The 21,907-nt window shown below is 46.0% G+C and overlaps 1 long non-coding RNA gene across 2 annotated transcripts in view; it reads left to right on the forward strand.

Annotated features, from left to right (window-relative positions):
• The window catches only part of LOC120381334, a 31,069-nt gene extending 9,511 nt beyond the window's left edge, over window positions 1-21,558 (forward strand). The window contains exons 2-5 of one of the 2 annotated variants that reach the window (XR_005588029.1): window positions 3,548-3,740; window positions 11,123-11,215; window positions 16,393-16,445; window positions 21,380-21,558. This is a non-coding gene — a long non-coding RNA (uncharacterized LOC120381334). The remainder of the gene's footprint in view (window positions 1-3,547; window positions 3,741-11,122; window positions 11,216-16,392; window positions 16,446-21,379) is intronic. The other variant, XR_005588028.1, reaches the window with a different exon arrangement.
• The last annotated feature ends 349 nt before the right edge of the window (window positions 21,559-21,907 follow it).

Consider the following 21,907-nt stretch of genomic DNA (forward strand, 5'->3'; position numbering starts at 1 on the left):
TATGGGGTTAGGAAAAAAAGCCTGATCCTACTGTATTCTTTGAGAAACAGTTTGTGATGTAATTAAAGACTGTATTGTTAATGCATATCTGGGAGAGGGGAGAGTTAATGTTGCTTTTGTAACCTTAGCATTGCATTTTTTTTTGACTTTTGATTGTTTAACTGTGCAACCTTAAGCCGCAATCACGCAACTGGCTCTGCACAAATACAGGGATCGACCTGCATGGAACCAGGTTTAGGACCAAGACCTTAGTGAACTAATAACTCAGTTTGCTAAATGGAATTTCCTAGGTTTTTTGTTTGTTTGTTTGTTTTTTAAAGAAAAAGGATAGACTAAAGAGATTCCTTAATATGGAACTCATGTAGAACTGTGCAGCAATTGCCTTCTAACAGATGCTGAATCTGTGCCCAAAGATGTTAAGTGGAGAAAATACTGAGCTTTGTTATCTCTCCACCTCCAAGTGGTGAAACCAATGGGAATTACAGGTGCTCTGCAAGATCTGGGTACTTGTACTTAGCTGCCCAAACTTCGGGCACACAAGTTTGAGAATGTTGGCCCTAGTCTTTTCACAGGTGTTCCTTTGTGAAGGCTGCTTTTTGTCCTTTGGTTAAGAATAGATGGGCTCATTTTGGGGCCCTTTGATTATGATCAAAACTTGATTATCAATGACTGCTAATAATAACAGGAATCAGGTAGTATCAATTGAACATCTGCAGTGTCCTCTGTCTGGGGACCAGCTCCTGAGCTGGTGGAGGGGTTGGTGTCAGTGATCTCGCAGGTCTTTTCCATCTCTAACCATTGTGATCCTATGAACTGACTTATTCCTAGAACAGTTCAGTGTATGGATAAGATGATGATTTTTCCATTTGGAGAACAGGAAGTTTATTTGTTAACATGGTTCATTCCCATTACTGCAAAGACCATTTCTGTCTTTCTGGAAGCAGGGTGCCTTGAGTTTCAGCGTACTATTAACCAGTATTATTTAAATGGATTCACGTTAACATTTTGCAGAAGTATAGTAGGCTAGGGGCTCTTCTCCAGGTACTAGAAGGTTCATATATTAGGGTCCTCATTAAATCCTCCACTCTATTGAAGAGGTGACCTAGGTGGAGGTGTCCTGCTTGCTTTGCATAGGAAGGGTCCCCAAAGACTTTATACCTTCAGTGGTATATGAGAGATCTTCTGCTTTGTATCTGGCTAACTATCCCCAGAATTTGGTTACAGGTCCCAGCAGATGTAGGTCCTTCAATTGGTTCCATATATATATATATATATATATATATAGGGCTAGCCTTGCAGTGGGTGAATAGAAGGGCTAACTCTCCCTGTTAAGGGACCAGCTGAGGTTTGTTCAAAGAAGGAAGACTAGAAGGAGTGGGGAATGGGGGAAGGAGGGAGAGAAGCAGAAATATTAACCAAGATACCACAGGGATAGAGAAGTGTTAAATCAGTCACCGAAAACCAACCAGCTGCAACGAGTCAATGTAACTACAGATTTACAACAAGCTGTTCTTTTCTCTCCAGACGGAGGGCTGGGTGAGCCACCTACAAGCTAATTTCACAAGTGGCTGACACCAAATAGTGACCAGTTGTGCCTTGCATGGTTTTTAATTAGCACCTGCATGGCCTCATCAGCTGAATAATTGCCTCCATTCATACATCAGCAAGCCAACAACCTCTGACCTCCTATTCTCACCTGGGTAAAAGGTTTTGTGTGTGCATATGGCGGAAGAGATAGTCTCAGTGCAGTTAATTTATTTGCCTGGGCCATCGTGTTCTTCCTCAGACCAATGCTGGGCCGGGACCAGCAAAATGCTCCTCCAGTTCAGGCCCCCCCAGACATTTCCTTCAATACTCCTCATTCCTGCCCTGAAGCTGTCTGTGCCATTCTAGCCCTGGGCCCTCAAACAGCTTAGTCAATGCACCTCATTCCTATCCTGCTGCACCCCCAGCTGTTCCACTCCAGCTCAGGTGGCCATGTGTCCTGCACATCTGTACTGACACACAGCAGCCTTTGGTGTTGCTGTCTGGGGTTTTCACACAGCCTAGTCAATGCACCTTCTTGCTGGTCTGTACCCACCAGTCCATTCTTAGGCTCCCGTGCAGCTCTGCCAATGCTCCTCATTCTTGGACCTCTGCTATTCTGGTTCGAGGCTGCCACATAACTCTGCCAATGCCCTTCAATCCTGACCAACTGCAGCCCCCTGCTGCTCCCACATAGCTGGGCCTATGCTCCTTGTTCCTGACCTGCAACACTCCCTGGTATTCCAGGTCTGGAGCAGCCTTGAAACTCTGCTGTTGCTCCTCAGTCTTGGCCTGAAGCACTGGCCTCCGCTGCGCTCTGATGTTCCAGTCCTGGGTCACTCTGTTCCCTAGGCAGATGCTGACAGTGGCGGTGAGCTATGGTATATGGTGGTTTTGTGATGGGGACAGCTGTTCTCTGTACCAGAGTAGAAGGTGAACACCCCCTCTCAGGAGCTCTCCCGCTTGACCTGACAAGGCAGAAAAGAAGAGAAAATATCATTTCTCTCCCTTGCCTCTCAGGCACTCATCCTCTCATGCTTTTCTCTTGTGCCCCACATCCAGGCCACTCTGTCTCACCTTCCCCTGCCCTCTTGTCCTGCCTGTGTCCTACTGTACTGTGCTCTCTACCTTCCCCTTCCTCCTGATCCCTTTATTGCTCCCAGGATTTTAAATATCCTTGCTGGTGCTGTCAATTTGTTCTGTCCCATCCATCAGTCCCTCTGTTCAGAGATTGACAGGAGGGGCTGTTTCCAGTGATGCCAAGACAGAGAGCCAGAAGCTACTGGATGCAGCCTAAGGGCAATGAGAGCCACTGTAGGAAGTGTAATAAAATATGACGCTGCCCTGCAATGTACATGTATAGTTTTGCACATAAAAATCACTGTCATAGTGCCATTAACGTTCATGGGGGCTGAAGGTGCTGAGGATTTCACTCTAAGTTTGGGAATTTGTGAGAGTCTAGGAGAGGATGTGAACTGATGATCCAAAAGAATAGAAATTTTCTGTATGGCTCAGATGGTGAGTTTGAGCTCAAGGAGGTGCCCACACCAGCTCTACAATGGTTCTGATGCAGGGAGGTGAGGGAGCTGAGAGCTCTCAATGGCCCAGGTGTATTAGTATTTATGATTTGTTTCTGGTAGCATTCACAAAGTGTTAGGTGCTTTTTAAGAGAAACGAAGGCTTGGTACTCAGTTGTGTTGTTACGTAGGTGGGCATGGCAGTACAATAATGCTCAGGGATGGTCGGACAGGGTGGAAAGATGGTCCTGTGGTTACAGTGCTTGACTGGAACCCAGGACACTTGGGTTCACTTCCTGATTCTGCCCCAACTTCCTGTGTGACTTGGGCAACTCACTTGATCAATCAGTTCCCCATTTTTTTCTCTCCTACTTTGTCTTGTCTATTTAGATAGTCAGCTCCTTGGGGCACGGACTGCCTCTCACTATATGTTTTCACAGAGCTGGGTACAATGGAGTCTGGGTCTCAGGTTATAATGATGTTAACAAGGTGCTCTGTTACCACAGTAATTACATGATACAGACAGAAGGACAGAACAGTGGAGGTGACAAGAAGCAATCTGCTTGATGGTATTTCATCTCATGACCTCATGGTCCATGCTCTTGAACTCTCTCATCTCAACCTGAATCTGCTCAGAGGAAGATGTATTCTAAGGAAGTCTATCGGGGTGGCAGGGCAAGCGTAGAAATGAATTTACAGGTAAATTCTCTCCTATGCAATTTATTCTCACCGGAGCAGGCAATTCCATGAGTTTGAGCTCACAGAGTTTCCTTGGTGTTCTCCCTCCATTGGGAATGTGGTGTGTTTTGATTCCAGCAGAATGGGTGGATGGGTGGAGCTGGTCTCCAGAACCACAGACCCTCCAAGATCAGAGACCAGGTCTATCTGCCAGAGGTCCTGTATTGGGTCCTGGCTCCCAACATCCCTGTGGTGTCATGGCACCTCCAAACACTGTGCTCCCATTGGTTCCTCAACTGGCTGCTGTCTGGTGTGTTTCACAGTGCGGTCTATGCGGTATGTATAAAAATTGATGCTGGCAGGTTTAATGTCCCAAATACCCATTGGGCAAAGTTTCATCATGTTTGTAATATCCTCACTTGCGTGGTAGTGGGTTTATCCAAGGAAACAGGCTTCTCTGGCGGGCTGGATGTGCATTTGATGCTCTAGTTCAAGAGCAGTGAAAGAGTTAAAAATGTGAGCACAAGGGGGCCCCCGCTATATGTTCCTTTGAATAGACATCCAGCCCTGCTTCCAGGAATGTAAATGTACTGTCATCCCCACAGGCCGAGCAGCTGGACGCAGTGAGGGCCCAGCACAGAGCATTTGCTTTGTGTCATTTGCAAAAACCCTCCATGAACGGTATTTGAGTTTGTCCAGAAGTCTGGGTGCAGGAAGGCAGGGGCTCAGGGAAGAGAACAAGCCTTCTTTCTTCATGAGAAAATGCGGCTACTTGAAGTGCTTGGACAGTCTTATCTCTGGCTTCGAAACCCACTCTCTGTGATCGTTTGTCAAGATTAGCTGCACATCGCAGAAGGGATGGAGCCCTTCCAAATCCATGTGAAAATCTACTCTCTGTTCTCAAGGCCATTCAAAAAACACCAGATCATCATCAGCAATAGCAGACAACACATTGAATGAAGGGGATGTGAAGGCAAAAAATCACAGACACCGAGATACTGGGTTGGGGGATCTGAAAGGGTCATTTGCAGGTTAAATTAACTCTAAATCAGGGGGATAATATACAGGACATTTCATTGTGGTACTCATTAATATCCTTAATCCAGAGTACCACAAAGAAAAGATACAAGACAAGGTTGAGAGAGAGGAAGTTACTCCTTGACAAGCGGGACGTTCTCTGCACAGTGGCTGGGCAGCATGCTTGAAAGAGCATCCTTCAATCACATAGAAATCCTGTGAAAGGCCAGAGAGGAGCTGAGGTTGGCACAGAGGGGGCAGGTGGAGGAAGTCGTTGGATCCAAGCCCCGAGAGATGGAATACTGCAAGTCTGTGAGGACAATTTTGAGTTGGATTCAGGGACTTATTGGAAATGAAGATTGACGATGGAGGTTTCACAATGGAGAACTCTCTGAAGATTGTGGTGTGTGGGAGTTTCCTGGTCTGGCAGCATTGAAACATCTCTGGAGTTCAGGGTCCTGTGCAAGAGGGAACTGCAATAGTCACATGTTTAAGGCCGGTTAAAGGATTCAGAGGGAGCCGACTGAAGTAAAGGATGAATTCTGGCCTTGTTCTAGAAATGACAGATTGCAACAACAGAGTGGTGGGAGGATAAATAATGGACTTCAAGACTTCTGTTGTTGGTCAGCAAAAATAAGGACTGGGTTAAAGAGTTACTGATAATGGAGCCAGAGAACTTTGTACCCAGACAAAGAAATTTGATGCATTTGTGAGTCACAAGTTCTGGTTACCCAGGAGCAGACAGAGGCAAGAGAAGCAGCTGGATAAATATCAGAGAGTCATACTAAAAAGATGCAGAGCTGGTGGCATCCACAAAGAAGGGATATCTGAGTGCAGTAGGATCTATCAAATCATCTTGGCCCACTTCGGGAGCTGTCGGCACCCTAGCACCCCCTGCTTAAGTAAAAGCCACTTGGGCTGGGTTACCAATGAGGTTTAGTCCTCCAAAGGCCTAGAGGGGCCAGGTGACACTGACCAATTGGGAACCAGCAGACCAGTTAAGAAGGCTTGCCTGCCTGCTTCTAGACCGAGGACGTGCAGTGCTGGGCTGGGTGAGGAGCTCCTTAGTACCAGTCCAGAACTGTAGAGCTAGGTGTGGGCTCTGCTTCAACACTGCAACTAAGCAGTCAACTTCTGGATCTGTAGTTAGATTGAAGGGGCAGGGAGCCAACTTTTGAGTTTGGTTGTTGTTAACCACTTAGAGACTGATGTTGAGCTCCTGGCATGAGCTATTCAGCTCCGGGGTGGGCTCTGACACTGAAGCTGAGCTTAGCAATGAGTTATCCCAGAAAGAGAAGAGAGATGGAGGAGAGAACTGCAAAGATGGAGCCTTGAGACCATAGTAGAGAGGATAAGGAGAAGGTATAAGGCATCCTACAGACAGGAAGAAGGAGTGATCAGAGAAGTAGTTAGCAAGTGAAGAGGGCTCATTCTTAGGAGTAAGTTGACTGCAGAAGTTTTGAGCCAGACGTAGAAAGACCCAGTGGAGATGGAGCTGTTGATAATGTGAAAGCAGAGAGGCAAGAGGAGGTTGGAAAGGACCAATTCAGGGTATTCTTTTGAGCATTTGTTCTTAACAATAATAATACCTAGCTCTTATACAGTGCTTTCCATCAGTAGCGCTCAAAGTGCTTTACAATGGAGGCCAGTATCATTATCCCCATTTAGCAATAGGAAACTGAGGCACAGAGGGGTGCAGCAACTTGCCCAAGATCACCTAGTAAGTCAGTGGCAGAGCTAGGAATAGAACCCGAGTGCTGGTCCAGCGCACTGTCCACTAGCCAGTGATAGCTTTTATGGAAGAGGGAGATGAGAGAAGGCCAGGTGAGTGTGAGGTTGCAGGGGGATCAGGGGAGAATGAAATACCTGGGCTCGTGGCAGCCATGAAGTGAAGGATCTTTTCAATTTTCAGAAGGACTCTGCCGCAGCCAGACCACAAGGACTCAGTAATTCCTATCAGATGCCAGCAGGGGGGATTGTGGGAGTAATTACACTAACTGCCTAACTGTACTCAGGCTATCAGGGACAGTATTGTCTGACTTCTTAGCCAGGTGTTCCAGAAGTGGGCACACATGCACACGGTATATGAAGCTGACACATCTCCTGGATTCACTGTGTGTCACCCAAAGTCCATCTATCTCCTGTGATCCCATAAGGTGTCAGCAGCAAAGTTCTGATCTGGATCAATATCTGAACACCCTCAATGCTGGGTTGTGGGGATGTCTGGGGATTTAGTCTATTAATATTGGGACCAGCTGGGCTTCCTAAAATTTTGGGGACATTTGGACCCACATGTTTGGCTTGGATCCTTTTCTATTAAACAAATATCTGCAGCAATGTGAGTGTGCAGCCTGGATCATTCAGGCAATGGCTCTGCAAGACCCGCATGGATAGAAACCATGGTCTCTTCTGGGTCCCCCTAATTACCTGGTTAAACCAGACACCAGCCTTCTCTGCAACCAGGTGCAATGCTGGTGGGGCCTTAGACAAACCCACTCTCTGTTCTGTGTCTCCAGCCAGTCCCTTACTGTACGAGCCGCAGAGGGGCTGCCGTCCAGCAGGAAAAGATGATGTCATCTGCTACAGAAATAATTCAATCATTTCCACACCATTTAAATAGTTCAACCCCCTTCTCAGCACTTGCAGTTCAAACACTTCTTTTCATTTCTCCTGTGCAAATGTTTTTGTCTAGAGATTGTCTCACCAGCACAGGAAATGAAGTTTCAATGTTCATGGTGAAATTACCCACTGGCATTTCGTTAAAAACAACAACACAACCCTGTTCACCTCCTCTTACCTCTCCCCCGCTTCCCCCTCCCCAAAGACTGGGCACATCCTCTGCAAAGCCTGGATTTAAACAGGTGACCTCATGTTTCTGTGTTTCAGGAAGCTCCTTTTTTTTTTTCCTGGGGCTCGCTAAGCATGCAAATAAAAATAGTCATGAAGAGGTTCAAACTTGAAATGTTACCAACATTTCTCCAGTTGCTATTTGAACACAAAGAGCCACATTCATCCCTGATGTCAATACACTCTCTTCAGTGGAGGTTTGTCCAGGACAATGGAGTTACCTGAGATTTGCATTTGGCTCGATATGTTTACATTACAAAAGAGTTGCTTTTCAGGCACTGGTGAATAGTGAGCAATTTGCCTTTTAATGCAGGGGTATATGTAGAGTCCATTCCTGATGAGGACAGAAATCCAGTTCTTCTCTTCCTAGGGAACAAACATACTGTTTGTTTCAGGAGGGCATGGCAAGTCTCTTCTACTTCTCCTCCACCTAAGGCTTGTCCCATAGTCCATTTCATGGCTGCATGGAGGTACCATTCATAGTCTGCTGCTCTTTCTCCTTCCAGGGGCTGTACCCAGCATCCATTCTAAAGCCATGTCTACACTACAAGGACTATAGCAGCATGGCTACAGTGCCCTAGCTATGCTGGCATCACCCTGAAGTGTAGACCCAGACTACAGCAATGGAAGGGGTTTCCGTCACTGTGGGTACACCATCTCCCCAAGCTACAGTAGCAAGGTTGATGGAAGCAGTCTGACCTAGGTGTATCTGCAGAAGGCTATGTCAGCACAGCCAAGGGGATCAGTGATGAGGACCCAAGTGCCGTAGCTATGTTGACCTAAGTTTTAAGTGTAGACCAGGCATAGGTGGGCACAGGAATCCATTTCAAGAACTGTGATGACACCTCTCATGGCTGATGCACAGATTTTATTCCTTGTGGATGCAGAAGTCCCCTTCCAGTTCTTCTCATCCCAGGATTTGCCTCATATTGTATATTTCTATAGGGCAAGGAGTTGAGGATCCGTCTCTTCTGTGATATGGGGCCTTTGTTTGCAAGTGTCCACTTGCGTCAGGATGGGGAGCTACACCAATCTGACTCCATCCTCCTTATACCTCCACACCTGGTTCTGAGTTTGTGAAGTCCTGGTTATGACCCAGCCCTGTGGCTGGGTTATTAATAGTCTCTTCCCCCTTCAGGGTAATGGAGAATCAGAAGTCCCATGGCTGTAGTGGAGGCTAGACAGCCCTAAATATCCTAGGTTTAGAGCCACCTTCTCCAGAGTTCTTGGCCCAGCCGCTCCACTGGGTTCCAACTCAGGGCCCTTATTTAGAACAGCCAGAACCCACCCTTCTGAGTCCCTCGCTGCTGCCTGAGCTACTTCCTACCTGTCCACCTCTGTAGGCTTCCCCAGCCTCCTGCCCGGCTTCTCCCTCTTTGAAGTGTTGGCTTCTCTGGCAGCTCCTCCCCCAGTTTGCTGGAGGGATGTCTCTCTGCAATCCCTCTACCTCTCTGGCAGCTTCTTCTCTCCTCAGGAGTTCCCCCTCTAACTGAGGGTCTTAGTCTTTTATCTTGCCCAGATGCTTCCCTTCCTAGATAAGTGCTTCCCAGTTACTCAGTGGGTTCATGACTGCCAGGGGAACCTGAGCTGCCTTATTCCCCCTTGCAGAGTCTGTCAGCGGTAGCCTGGGCCCCTGACCCATTCTGAGGGCCAGCTACCCTCTGATATCTTCCTAAGTCTGAATGAAGTAACACGGTGTTTCCCAAACTTGGGATGCCACTTGTGTAGGGAAAGCCCTTAGCGGGTCGGGCTGGTTTGTTTACCTGCCGCGTCTGCAGGTTCGGCCAATTGCGGCTCCCACTGGCTGTGGTTCGCTGCTCCAGGCCAATGGGAGCTGCTGGAAGCGGCAGCCAGTATGTCCCTTGGCCCGCACTGCTTCCAGCAGCTCCCATTGGCCTGGAGCAGTGAACCGCAGCCAGTGGGAGCTGCGATCGGCTGGACCTGCAGACATGGCAGGTAAACAAATCAGCCCGGCCCACCAGGGGCTTTCCCTACACAAGCGGCGTCCCAAGTTTGGGAAACACTGAAGTTACAGATCACGGGACTCCTTTACTAGCCTGACACTAAGGATGAGTTCATTAGTTTACATCTTGCACCAGGGAGAGTTGCAGGGAAATCCTGGACAAGAGTTTTATGCCCAGGTGAAGTGGATTCTGGCTGCACCTCCAACTGATGGCGGCAACCCAGGGGCTTAGCTGTAAAAATTCCATTCAGTGACTTCATTGCTGTGCACGGTGGAAGAAAAACTGTGTGAGAGCAAAAAGAAAATACTTTTTCGTTGGGTTCTCTGGAAAGTTGTGTTGAAGGATGTTGGTATAAATGGCCTTTTTATTGATTTTTTTTTTTTAAAGAAAAATCTCGAATGCTGAGGCTGAGTTGATCTGAAGTCTAACCTTTGTGTTTTCTCCCATGCTGCCTTGCACACTTGGGTGTAGCTCCCCTTAAATATCTGAAAAACTAACTCATTATCCTTCTTCAAAACTCTCCTTTGCCATGATGCCTACAAAAAACTTGACAACGGTTATGCTGGCTATCATGTTGACCAATATTGTCTCATTGCTTCCTTTTACTCATCTGCCTATCTGTATCCATCTAATAACTACACCAATGATAATGTCAATACAAGCAGGGAACCCAGGTTCTCTGAAGTGAGCTCAGTAGGAGAGATGGACCCTGAGGTACAAAGTCTAAAATCATGTTCATGCCCAATGTTTATGGGTGATCAGATCTGGGGCTGGGGCTCACTTGAAGAGCCAGCTGTGGTGGTCAGAGATGAATGAGAGGGAAGGTTATCATTACCTTTTTAGTTCCTGTTCCATCCCAACCTTCTGCTTTGTTTTGGCAGAAGGGGAGACGTGTTTTTTTAGCACCTCTCTGACTGTTGTGTTTGGTTTGTCTCTTCGCCTCAAGTGACGGTCTCCTTCTCTCCCTAGCACTGATACCACAGCCATATCGACTTCACCGTCCTCATTTACAGCCACACATGATGGCTTTTCTGCATGGACTTCACAGTCATAAACTCAGGATCTTTTGCTCAAAAGGTGCTGGCCTCTGGCACTTGAGCTAATGGGGAATCTCCCTGAAGGGAGTTACATTAGTGCCATAAGCCTCTTGAATCAGCTGCTTGCAGGCACACATGAGCTGAGTTCCCGCCCAGCTTTTGGTAGCAATGTGTGCATTAGCCAGCACTTGCAGCTCTCCTTTCACTTCACACATTGAAATCATTAGCCACGAGATGGCCAGACCTGCCCAACCTCAGACTGTTGACCTCAGACACAGGCTTGTGGGGGATTTCTCCAGCCTCCAGTATGACAGGACTGACTGTTGTTGAGAGATGCATGTAAAAAGATGCACACATGCGCACGCACACGCAAAGTGAACAATTGCGGACAACAAGAAGTTGTATTGGGCTTGTAAAACCAAGAGATAATGCTGCATATTCTTGAGTGCCATCTACTGGCACTTTATATATTAACTAACCATGTACATAGATCCTAATCTCTCTCCTTTATACAACACTCCTGTAATCATTTTTATAGAGGAAAATGATAAGAGCAATGACTCCTGACCCAGTGAACAGCAAAGACAACAGTTCTTTAACCCATCATTGACCAGGTCACTTCAAGTACGGGGTGAGTTCTTTTCAGGCTATCATTATTCATTAATACTTAATAATAACTTAATTTATTTGAAGAATTTCTTTTTTTAAAAATGGCAGAGAGGAGGCCAGATGAACAGGGTCAGCAGAGGAAGGCAAGCTGAGGTTTTCCCTATGTAGGCAGGTATGGCGCTGCTGGGAGTGAGTGCCCAGATTCAGAGGTCATGCATACGGAGTGGGGGTAAATTACACAGTGGTAAATGGCGGAAAATGTAGGTAAGTCTGCTGGTCTAACATACACACATGCTGAGGGGTGAGGAAGGAAGTGTAAGTGACACTTAGTTGGGCTCCTTCCAGGTTTGAATCAGGCCCTCATAGTTGATTGTTGGCTTTGTTGGCTCCTCTTTGCAAGCAGCTGTTCCTGTGGGTTCTGCGTCTGTTTTTAGCCTTCCACAATGTTTCTCTAATTCCTCTGTACACTGCACAGTAATACATGCTCTCTGAAGTTCTATTGACCCACCACAAAAAAAAATGGAGAATTTGATATTTCCCCCTGAGCAAAATAGCTTATGTTAAATCTTGGAGAATTTCCCGAACTTTCAAGGAATTTCCTGATCTTAGGAATCTGCCAAAATTTGGAATCTGAATGAATATTTTGCAGAGCATACAGTGCAACATTTTTTCAGCCAACCTTTGCAGGGAGGAGATAGAGGATCAAAATGCCAGGCAGGGAGAGCCTTTTCTTGGCTCTGATATGAGCATCAGCATGTGTCAGTAAATAGCACTTGGGCATTTCACTAGAGTTTTTCATCTATTTCTTTTAAGAACAAGGAGATGTTAGCAAGATTAAACACTGAGGATTCAAACCTGAGCACCAGCTCTGCTCTATTCCCATGTCACACATCAGCCGTTGAGCTAATGTGGCGAGTAGGGACAGTCAGAGACTCAAAATCTTCTAGTTCAGAACATCTGTCCATCCTCCATCAACGGTGACAATATTTTCAGGGGTTTTCTTTTCTCTCTTAAAAATTAATCCTGTGCTCTAAAAAGCAGTCACTGTGGTCCTAAGCAAAACTGGGCGGGGAATGTTTTTTCCATCCCACGAGAGTTTTAGAGAGTTTGATTTTTTTTTTCCCTTCCCGAATCAGGATAAAAAGTCAAAAACTCAAAAACCTTTGCAAACCAATAATCCAAATAATATTTCAGATCCGGGCAACAGAAACATTTCATTTTGATTAAACCTGTTTTATTTTCTTAGTATAAATTAACTAAAATTTCAAAATGAAACGTCCTTTTGAACCAAGAACTTAAACTTCTCATTTACAAAATGTTGAAATGGGATGTTTTGACAGTTTCTAAAACTTGTTTTCTTTTAATGTTTTGAATTGGGAGAATCATCAAGCCAAACCCTTTCCTGCAAATAGTTTCAGTTTCAATGAATCAGCATTTTTCAGTGGAAGAATGTTTTGTCAAGAAATTCCCAATCATCTCTAGTCCTAAGGCCATTGAAAGTCTTTCTGCTCACTCCAGAGGGCTGTGGCTCACGCCTATGGGGCTACATTGTACAAACACTGTCAGATTTTCCAAACAGCTCAACAATCAGCATGCTGAGCTATTTTGAAAGTCTTAGGGTGAAATCTTGGCCCCACTGATGTCAATGGGAGCTTTGTCAGTTGGTCCAACATTTCATCTTTCATTTCTAGGGTCAGGACCTCAATGTAATCCTCCCACCTCTGCCACTGACTTGTCATTTAACGGTGGAGAAGTCGCTTCACCTCTGCCTCAGTTTACCCACCTATAAAGTGGGGACAGTAATACCACCCTGGTAGCGGTGCTATGAGGCTTGACTGATCAGTGTGTGCAAAGTACTTTGGAAAGCCTTTGGGAATGAGAGGCACTTCATAAATTCGATCACTTAGCATTCCCTGCCAGCAATTTGGGCTCCCTGGTCTTCTCCCCCTTCCTTTCATGAGGACACCAGGAATGCTTTGAAAGGAGGGAAGGAAAACCAGCATGAACACATGTGGCAGGCAGGGGGAAATTGCTGCTGTAAAGTAAGCAGCAAGCTTTAAAGAAGTGTTTGTCTCCAGTTTGTTTAGTTATCCTCTAGGTAATTTTACAGCTGAGGAGACCAGGCCATTCAGGCAGTGCACAAAACAATATCCCAGTGTTCCAGCAGCTCTTACTACTCCAGGTTCTCAACTGGGCTGGGCGGGAAGGGGAGGGTCGGGGCAGAGAAGTTTCTTTTATAAAGAAAGACAAACATAGCCAGAATGCCACAGAGGACGTCCTGTGATTAAGACATTGCTTCCAAGCGTCAACTCACTCGACTGTCAACTCAAATAAACTCCTGGGCTCAGCTGGGCGGGGGAAGTTGCTGGAGAAAGCCTGGTGACATTAAGTTCCATTGCCCTTTGGAAAAGCCCTTGATTTCCATTAGATGTGCTGGATTGTTGGGTTAGATCGTGCCTCTATGCCCCGCTCTGGCTAGGCAGGGCATATGTTAGCTGCACTACCCTAGAAGGAACTATGCCTCAGAGACACCCCTCCAAAGGACCCCTTGCTCCCTCCGTGCCCCAGGCAGCAGTTGTTTGTTGCTGGCCCGGGCACATTGGTAGAAGCTAAAACTGTGTCCATTCCCTACCCTGCTCTGCTCGCTCTCTGCTCGGGGGTGACAGCACAGCAGCTCTTTGCTCCTGCAAGCGCAGACCTGAGGCCTAGGTGGCCATCACTGCCAACCCCAAGCATGAGACAGGCCTCAAAATCACAAGACCGGCTTAGAATTAATGAGATTTTAAACAAACGAATACATTTGGGGCTCGTTTGGTTTCTGGTTTCTGAGCCTTTAGCCTGTACTCAGGTCAAGTGTTTAAGCTTTCCTCCACAACCACGAGAACTAGAAACCTTTTGTTTTTAAATGAAAGTTGAGATTCTCACCTGTTCACATGACTCCAAGAGGCTTTAAGAAAAACCTCAAATACCGTGAGACTCACATCAAATGGTGAGAGCTGGCAACACTTGTAAGTCATGCAGTGGGTTTTACATCTCTTTACTCTCCTACATATTCAAATAACAATCTAGAATCAGGGTTTCTTTTGCTTGTTTCCATTCAGCTTAATAACCTCCCCTTTAGCATAGGTGGGGAAAGGTGAGGGGAGCATGTCTCCCATCACTTACCCAGAGGCTGTCCGTCTCAGTGCAGTCACAGGACTCCAGGGTGACATTCTGGCCCCAATGGCAAAGGTCCCATTGACTTCAGCGGAGCCAGTCTTTCACCTCTGGGTTGTCATGCACATGAGGTGGGATAGTGCAGACGGAGCTGAAATTCTTGGGGCTTAATTTTTTTTTTTCATACTACATGCAGATAACTCATATTAGCTTGTAGCAGTCATTTCTGAGAGCTGTCGTCGCTCCTTGGAGTTAGCTTGCAAAAGAACATCAATATATTACACAGACATGGAGAGAAAACATACTTGCTCCCTGTATACATGAAGTTGTTCCAATGTAATGTAAAGATCTGTCACATTATATGTGGCATCTGTGCAATTGGCCCGATTTCATAAATGATTCCATATACTGTATATTTATAAACTGTGAGATGTACCATTTTTCCTGTTTACTTTTCGGTTGAATTCCTTGCTCATGGAAATGAGAGATGGATCGCAGTGGCTAGACACAACCATTGTGTAGAGAGGCACTGAACAAACTGTCCCAGAAAGTTCTGCCAAGTGCCAAGCCACATCAGTTCTGATCTGTAACACCTCCCCCCACACTCCCTCTCTCCCCCCTCATCACTGGCTATGTCAGTCATGGCCTTCTCAGCTAAGGAGAAACAGTCAAATAGTGCAACATGAGGTGATGCTTTTGTGATACACACAAATATCCAAAATGTCCACCAGAGACTAGAGTGAGGCCACTACAGTCGTTTTGCCTTGGGATGCAGCATGATTTGGACCCAGGCCAGCCAAGTTAGATGTAGAGGAGTAAGAACAGTCCTTTCAGACTAGGCCTGGATCTCTAGTAACAGACTGGACAAATTTCTATGCAATCCCCAGCTAACAGAACCGATAGGGCCCTCTCCCTGACTGGCATTCATGGCACCCTGTGCCACTCTGGGGACTCTGTCTGTCTTATTTATGAATTTGGTATGAGATGATGAACTCTCTGTATGTATCTTTACCAAGCTGTAAGCTCCATTTTGAATGTGCAGCTTGTCTGTCTTCTCTGTGGTCCCTTGGCCTCCATGTTGGACTGAAATTCCCACGGGGCCCTGGCAAGGCCCTAACAATAGAGTGGTTAAACTTTGAGGACCGGCTATCTAAATGACAAACAGATGGCTGCTGCCTCCGCCCCAGGGCAAACCAGATTTTCAAGCCCGAACTCCAGGTGGTAGGGAACTAAGCAATGGATCACCTGATGAGGGACCATGGTCATCAGAGGAGCCTGAAGAGAGAGGGACTTGACAGAGGGGGACTGGGTCTGGAAGGCTATAAAACGGGCAGAAACTGCTGTATTTGCTGTCTCTCATTGGACAGTTTTCTCCAGCTTAGCGGGAGGGAGAAGCAACCCAACATGTAGGAGCCTGCCTACTTAGCTGACCACAGAAGGTCCCCAAGGACTCCCAAGGGAAGGGTGAGCGAGTGGGGACACTGCCATTACGGGATGTTTGCTGTTTCACTTTGCATCTAGAATGACATAGCAGTTATACTTACTAACAATGTTAGGTGTTTTCATGGTACAAGATAGGCGGTAGAAATCAGGGCTCCTGAGTTCTATTCCTTGTTCTGTTGCCTTTGACCATAAGGCCTTGGACAAGTCATTTATAATAATTTCTCTTTGTTTTGCTTGTGTTTACTTCACTGTAAGGCCAGTGTACCAATACGTACATAAAAGGCTCATGTGAGGGCTCATGGATTAAAGTTTGTAGACTCCTTGGAGATCATGAGGTGCAGTATATGTGCAAACTGCTGCTGCTGTTGTTCTCTGGAGATGAACTAACACAGGCCACCTAGACTGCTCTGTATTGAACAAAAATGAAATCAATAGATGCCCAGATCTTGCTGTGGATATGGTCAGAAACCTCACCCCAAAGGGCCAATATCAGCAGGAGACCAGGGTTAGTGTGTTTATAGGGAAAGAAAGAAAGAAAGAAAGAAAGATTGATTTTAAGAGTTGAAGATGAAACCTGAAACTTGTTTTTTTGCTACTCAGAATCCATGTGTGATGAGATCTACAATCTATATGGGTCTGGGAAAGGCAGAAAGGTAACTGAGTCAGTCTGGATCTCCAGGATCCCTCCCCCAGACCTGAGCTGGGTAGTCAACCACATCACACCCAGGTTTCACTTGATTGGTTCATGCTGAAATAGGCTGAGTCTCCATGTTGAATGCAACTGTCAAGCATGGATCATGGCACCAGCAGGTGTTTTTGCTTTACACATCATTGGGTAACTTATGGGCTTTCCCCCCGTCTCCCTCTGAAGAGCTACTGCCAGCAAATGCCAGCATTGCTAGATTTGTGGTCTGAAGCTTGTTGGGAGAAGCTCCCTGAGAGAAGACCATCAAGTATGGGGCCTTGGCTCGTTTGTTGGGCTGTGAATACATGCACATACACACGCACAGACAAACTAATGGGCATGCACAGACACATATTGACACACCAGGGCACTCACACACACAGACACACCAAAGGGCACGCGCACACATGCCGACACATGCCCATACCAGCACTGACACATGCATATGTTCACATGTACACACGAGCACACAAACAGACCCCAAAACAGAGACACTCACAAGCAGTCACATATGGGAGCACACACAGGAGGAGCATGCAAACAGACATGCACACCCGGATTGTTATTTTCACACTAAAAGCGCAACACAGGATCAGATCTTTCTCCACTGAAGTCAGTGGGAGTTTTGCTGTTCACTTCAATGCGAGCAGGTCTGGACCTCAAAAGAGAGTTTCCTTCAGAGACTATTCCAGTCCCCAAAGGCCAGGACTTCCTTAGTTCTCTCACTGCAGTTATCTTTAGGGTGACCAGATAGCAAGTGTGAAAAATCTGGATTGGGGTGGGGTAATAGGAGCCCATATAAAAAAAAGCCCCAAATATTAAGACTGTCCCTATAAAATCGGGACATCTGGTCACCCTAGTTATCTTTAAGCAAAAACCAAGCACTGCTTTTCTTTATAGCTATCTCCTTTCCCATACAGTGTAAACACTAACTCTGTCATCACACCTTCTGATGTGTTTCTCCTCAGGGTTAAAATCACTTGGGAAAGTTTTGGTAGTGCTATAACATCTTCCCTACAGGCTACAGACCCCAACCCAGCCTCAACAGATGCCCTTCCCAAATCCTACTACAAGAAAATTTTCCTTTTTAGGAGATTTATTCAGGCTTGAATGGATTAGATTTTAAATGGTAAATGTCAGTAATAGTCGATTTCTCCTTGCAAAGCAGAAAGCAACAAAACACAATTTCCATTGCTAAGAGCCAGAATTTATTGAGTGAGTCCGTTAGAAGCATGTGTCTGGGCAAGGTTCTCAGCTGGTGTGAATTGGCAAAGCTCCACTGAATTCAGTGGAACTGTGCAGATTACAACAGATGGAGATCTGGACCAATATATTTTGCTCCTGAAATTTCTACTGTCAGTTCTGTTTTGGCCTTTCTAAGGAGACCAGACTAGATAATCATAGTGGCCTTAAAATCTATTAAATCTGTGAATAGTCTGTTTACTGTTTTATTTACTGTCAATTGCAATTATGCTGCCAATACTATTTATAGTTTATTATAGTTGATTCTATATATACTGACTGTTAGTTAAGTGACTCTTCTGTTTTGCAATTGCTTAACAAGAAATATTACTCAAACATTATGGTTTATTTCTGAAGCTCTGATTTAAAAAAAAAATATCCTGCTGATGCAAACATTTAAAACAATAACAATTGGGGCATATGGACATAAATCTTGGCATTCTCTGTTGAAATTCATTTAAAAACAAACAAACAACCCTCCCATTCCAAACACACAGTTGAATCCTTCCAAGCCCAGATATCTATGCATCAATAGGTCCCTGGTCTATGCTGGGGCCTGTAAGTGGTATGGTAATAAATACATAACAATTAGAACTGCTCAGAAATTTTCCATCAAAAGTATTTTTAATGCCCAAAAATGTCTATTTCTAAAAGCAATTTTTTATAGAAATTTTATGCGTTGAAATTTTGAAACCAAAACCTGTTCAATAAAAAACAAAAGAAAACAAAAATGACTTGTTTCAACCCCAAAACAGATTTTTTAAAAAATCTGGAAAAAATGCATGACAAATTTTGAATTTTTTTCCAATTCTTTAGAATTTTTTGTGGAAAACATTGTTTCCATTTTCCAGCTAATAATAATGATAATCTTGGTATGATGGAATTTTAGTGTGGAGCTAAATTTTCCCCAGCCATCCCTGTGCCTGTTCCTAAGGAATAGAATGAGAATATGTGAGAAGCACATGGGCCTGGTTCTGCACCTGGGTCAGTTATTTATGTCAGTGCAAAGTGGGGGTAACACACCCCCCATCCAGTTTTTGTAGCATTCTGCACACACTTTACACGAGTGTCTATGACTACGCAAGGTGCAAAGCACTGAGGAATCAGGTGCTATGTCTCCAAAATGACACCCTAGTGGAGACCTGATCTTAAACAGTGGAGGCTTCACAACTAATGGTTACACACAACTTTGGGGGGTGCAGGATGTACAATGATTTTGGTAACTACACCCATGAGCCAACAGCTCATTTGCTGTCTTCCAAGGGCCTGAGCCTGTGCCCATTAACTGCAAAGGCAATACTACCACTGATGTCAGCGGTGCAGGATCAGACCTCAAAAGCAGAGGAGCAGCTAGGCTCCTGAGGGCTTGTTCTAGCAGTGGTTACACCAGGCTGGAACTGAGGTGCACTGGCTCCTGCAAGTGCTATGAGAGTGCAGTGCTGGTCCCAGGATATCAGCGAGACAAGGTAGGTGAGGTAATATCTTTTATTGGACCAATGTTATTTCCTCACCCTATCTTGTCTCTCACTAGTATAATAACAATGCATGATATTTAGCATTCATATGGCACATTTCATCTGAGGATCTCAAAGCACATTACAAAGGTGAGTGAGTCTTGTTATCACCATTTTGCAGAGGAGGAGCAGAGCTGGAGAAGGTTTAAGTGACCGGCCCACGGTCAGACTAATGAACCGACAGCAGAGCTGGGAATGAAACTACTGCTCTAAACCACTAGACCACAAGTTATTGGTCTGGGGGTCATGACCCCAACAGGCTTCAAGGGGGCATGCTCAGGCTATCTTTCCTTCTGGCTAGACGGGAGGGAGCCCTGAAGCTGTCTACTGTTGTGACCTGGGGTCACTCCCGACACAGAATAGGCGGAGGAGAGCCACTGCACTACACAGACTGTGTCTTTGTGGTTTAGGCAGCCAGTGATGTGGGACACCACCAATCACTGGCATGGGATGTGGTGAGAAAGTTCTGGTTTTCTGAGGGGCAGCTATAGTTCTTGCGGGGAGCAAGCGATGGCATGATCATGGCTATTGTACCACAGCCAGCAAAAAATGAATATTAAAGCAAGAGTCAGTGGAAATCCTGGATTCTAGACACAGTTGTTTCATTTGTTGCCAAAAGACTGAAAAGAAGGCGAGACAGACAGAAAGAAAATTGTAATTGGGTATTCTCTTAATCCTTTTCTCAGCCTCTGAATGAGCCATAAGGGATTGTCAGACTGGAACAGATCAATGGTCCGTCCATCCCCGTCGTCTGTCGCCACTGGTACTGTACAAGTCCCGGGATGTACTTCATTGTGCATTCCACATGCTGCTCCCTTCCTTGTTGTTGCTCCATTTGATACAATCTATGGATATTCTGACTTCCTAGTTCTTTCTGTGGAGCCTGTGGAAGGAGAACCAGGACACATGGTGGTTGGGGAAGACAACAAAAGAAGTCAAGGCAGGGGGGAAACGTGGTGTTACCATTGCAGCTTAGCTGTCATAGCTAGAAGACAGCTGCCTGGAACATTTCCCCTCCTCTTCCCTGCCAACAGGGCACAGAGGAAGAATGGGCTTGTGGCTGAGGCACTGGACTGTGATCGAGGAGACCTGGGGTTGATTCCTGGCTTCACTGCAACCCTCTGAATTCCCTTGGACAAGTCACTCTTGGCTTCAGTTCCCCATCCCCCAAATGGGGATAAATCATTTAACGTGTGTGAGCTGCCCAGATGATGGGGGCCATGTAACTGCCTAGATAGACTGAGGTCCTGGAAGAAAGATGTTTTCCCAGCTCATTGGGCTCCTATACACTTTCTTCATTCAGGGTCTCAGCTTTGTGTAGAAGACCCTGGGCTTCCCTGTTCTCTTGCATGATAACAGTAGTTCTGAAACTTTTGTACTGGTGACCCCTTTCACATAGCAAGCCTCTGAATGTGACCATAAAAACACTTTTTATATATTTAACACCATTAGAAATGCTGGATGTAAAGCAGTGTTTGGGGTGGAGGCAGACAGCTTGCGACCCCCCCAATGTAATAACCTTGCGACCCCCTGAGGGGTCCTGACCCCCAGTTTGAGAACCTCTGCACTACAACCTTCACTTGAGGGAACACTCTCCTGTGCAGTTTGGGCAGCAGGGTTCTCGGGCTTGGCGGGAAGGGAGTCAATCCTCAGGAGAAAACCTAACTTAGCCTAAAAGGGGAGCTGCAAGTCAGTACTGCAGTGACTTGTTAGGCTTATGGGCCATAATTGCTGGGATTGCCTCTGGAGCCTTTTTAAAAAATGGGCGTCACATTAGCTATCCTCCAGTCATCTGGTACAGAAGCTGATTTAAATGATAGGCTACATACCACAATTAGTGAACTGCCTTATAGAGCCTACTGGTCAGCGTGCGTTGTGTCCCCCTCTGTGCCTGACCCAAACAGCATGTGAGTCTGTTACAGCCCCCAGGTGGCTCTTTAGCTCAAGCTGTGGAGACTCCCGTGTTCAGCTCTGGAGATCCCTGTTTCAGATCTTAGTATGTTGACCAAGATGGTGGCCATGACACTGACACAACAATGATAGCTACTCTGCACACGTGGTACCTGCCCTCACTATGGTTGACTCTAGCTTTATCAGCAGTCCTCACTCCCATGAGCACTAAGATTCATCTCTCTTCTTCCCTCAGATCAGCAGGGATGCCTCCTTCAGAAATGTCTTTGGGGAGGAACTAATTTCCAGAGGGGCTGGGAGAAGGACCTTGCTTGACTTTTCACATATGATGGTCACCAGCGAAGCGGCAAACTTTACTCGATAAGCAGGCTATGTTGTCTATGGTCCCTGTCTCCCTCTTTTCCCTACCACGCACCCCTCCCTTCAGTTAAGGATATTGTCCCTGGTCTGGAGACTCTGACGATGGGTAATAAATCCCTTGGTATGGGATTCAAACTTTGTTTTTATTTGTTTTACCAGATCAGGGATGTTATTAGTCAGGACCTGGAGGAGTTTGGGGTGTGTGTGTGGGGAGAAGGAGTGAGTGTATGTGGCCAGGATGTGGTGGGCAGGAGGAGAAAGTGGCAGCTGCTCTGGTAGCTGACATATACCAGTAGTAGTGGACGGCTGATCTCCTATATGGTTATCTCCTATAACCCAGCCTCTGGAGTAACTGAGGGGAAGCTGGGTGGGAGACAGCAGAGATTCCATGTCCTCCTTCAGT

Source organism: Mauremys reevesii, linkage group 13 (genome assembly GCF_016161935.1).
Source record: "Mauremys reevesii isolate NIE-2019 linkage group 13, ASM1616193v1, whole genome shotgun sequence".
Lineage (NCBI taxonomy): Eukaryota > Metazoa > Chordata > Testudines > Geoemydidae > Mauremys > Mauremys reevesii.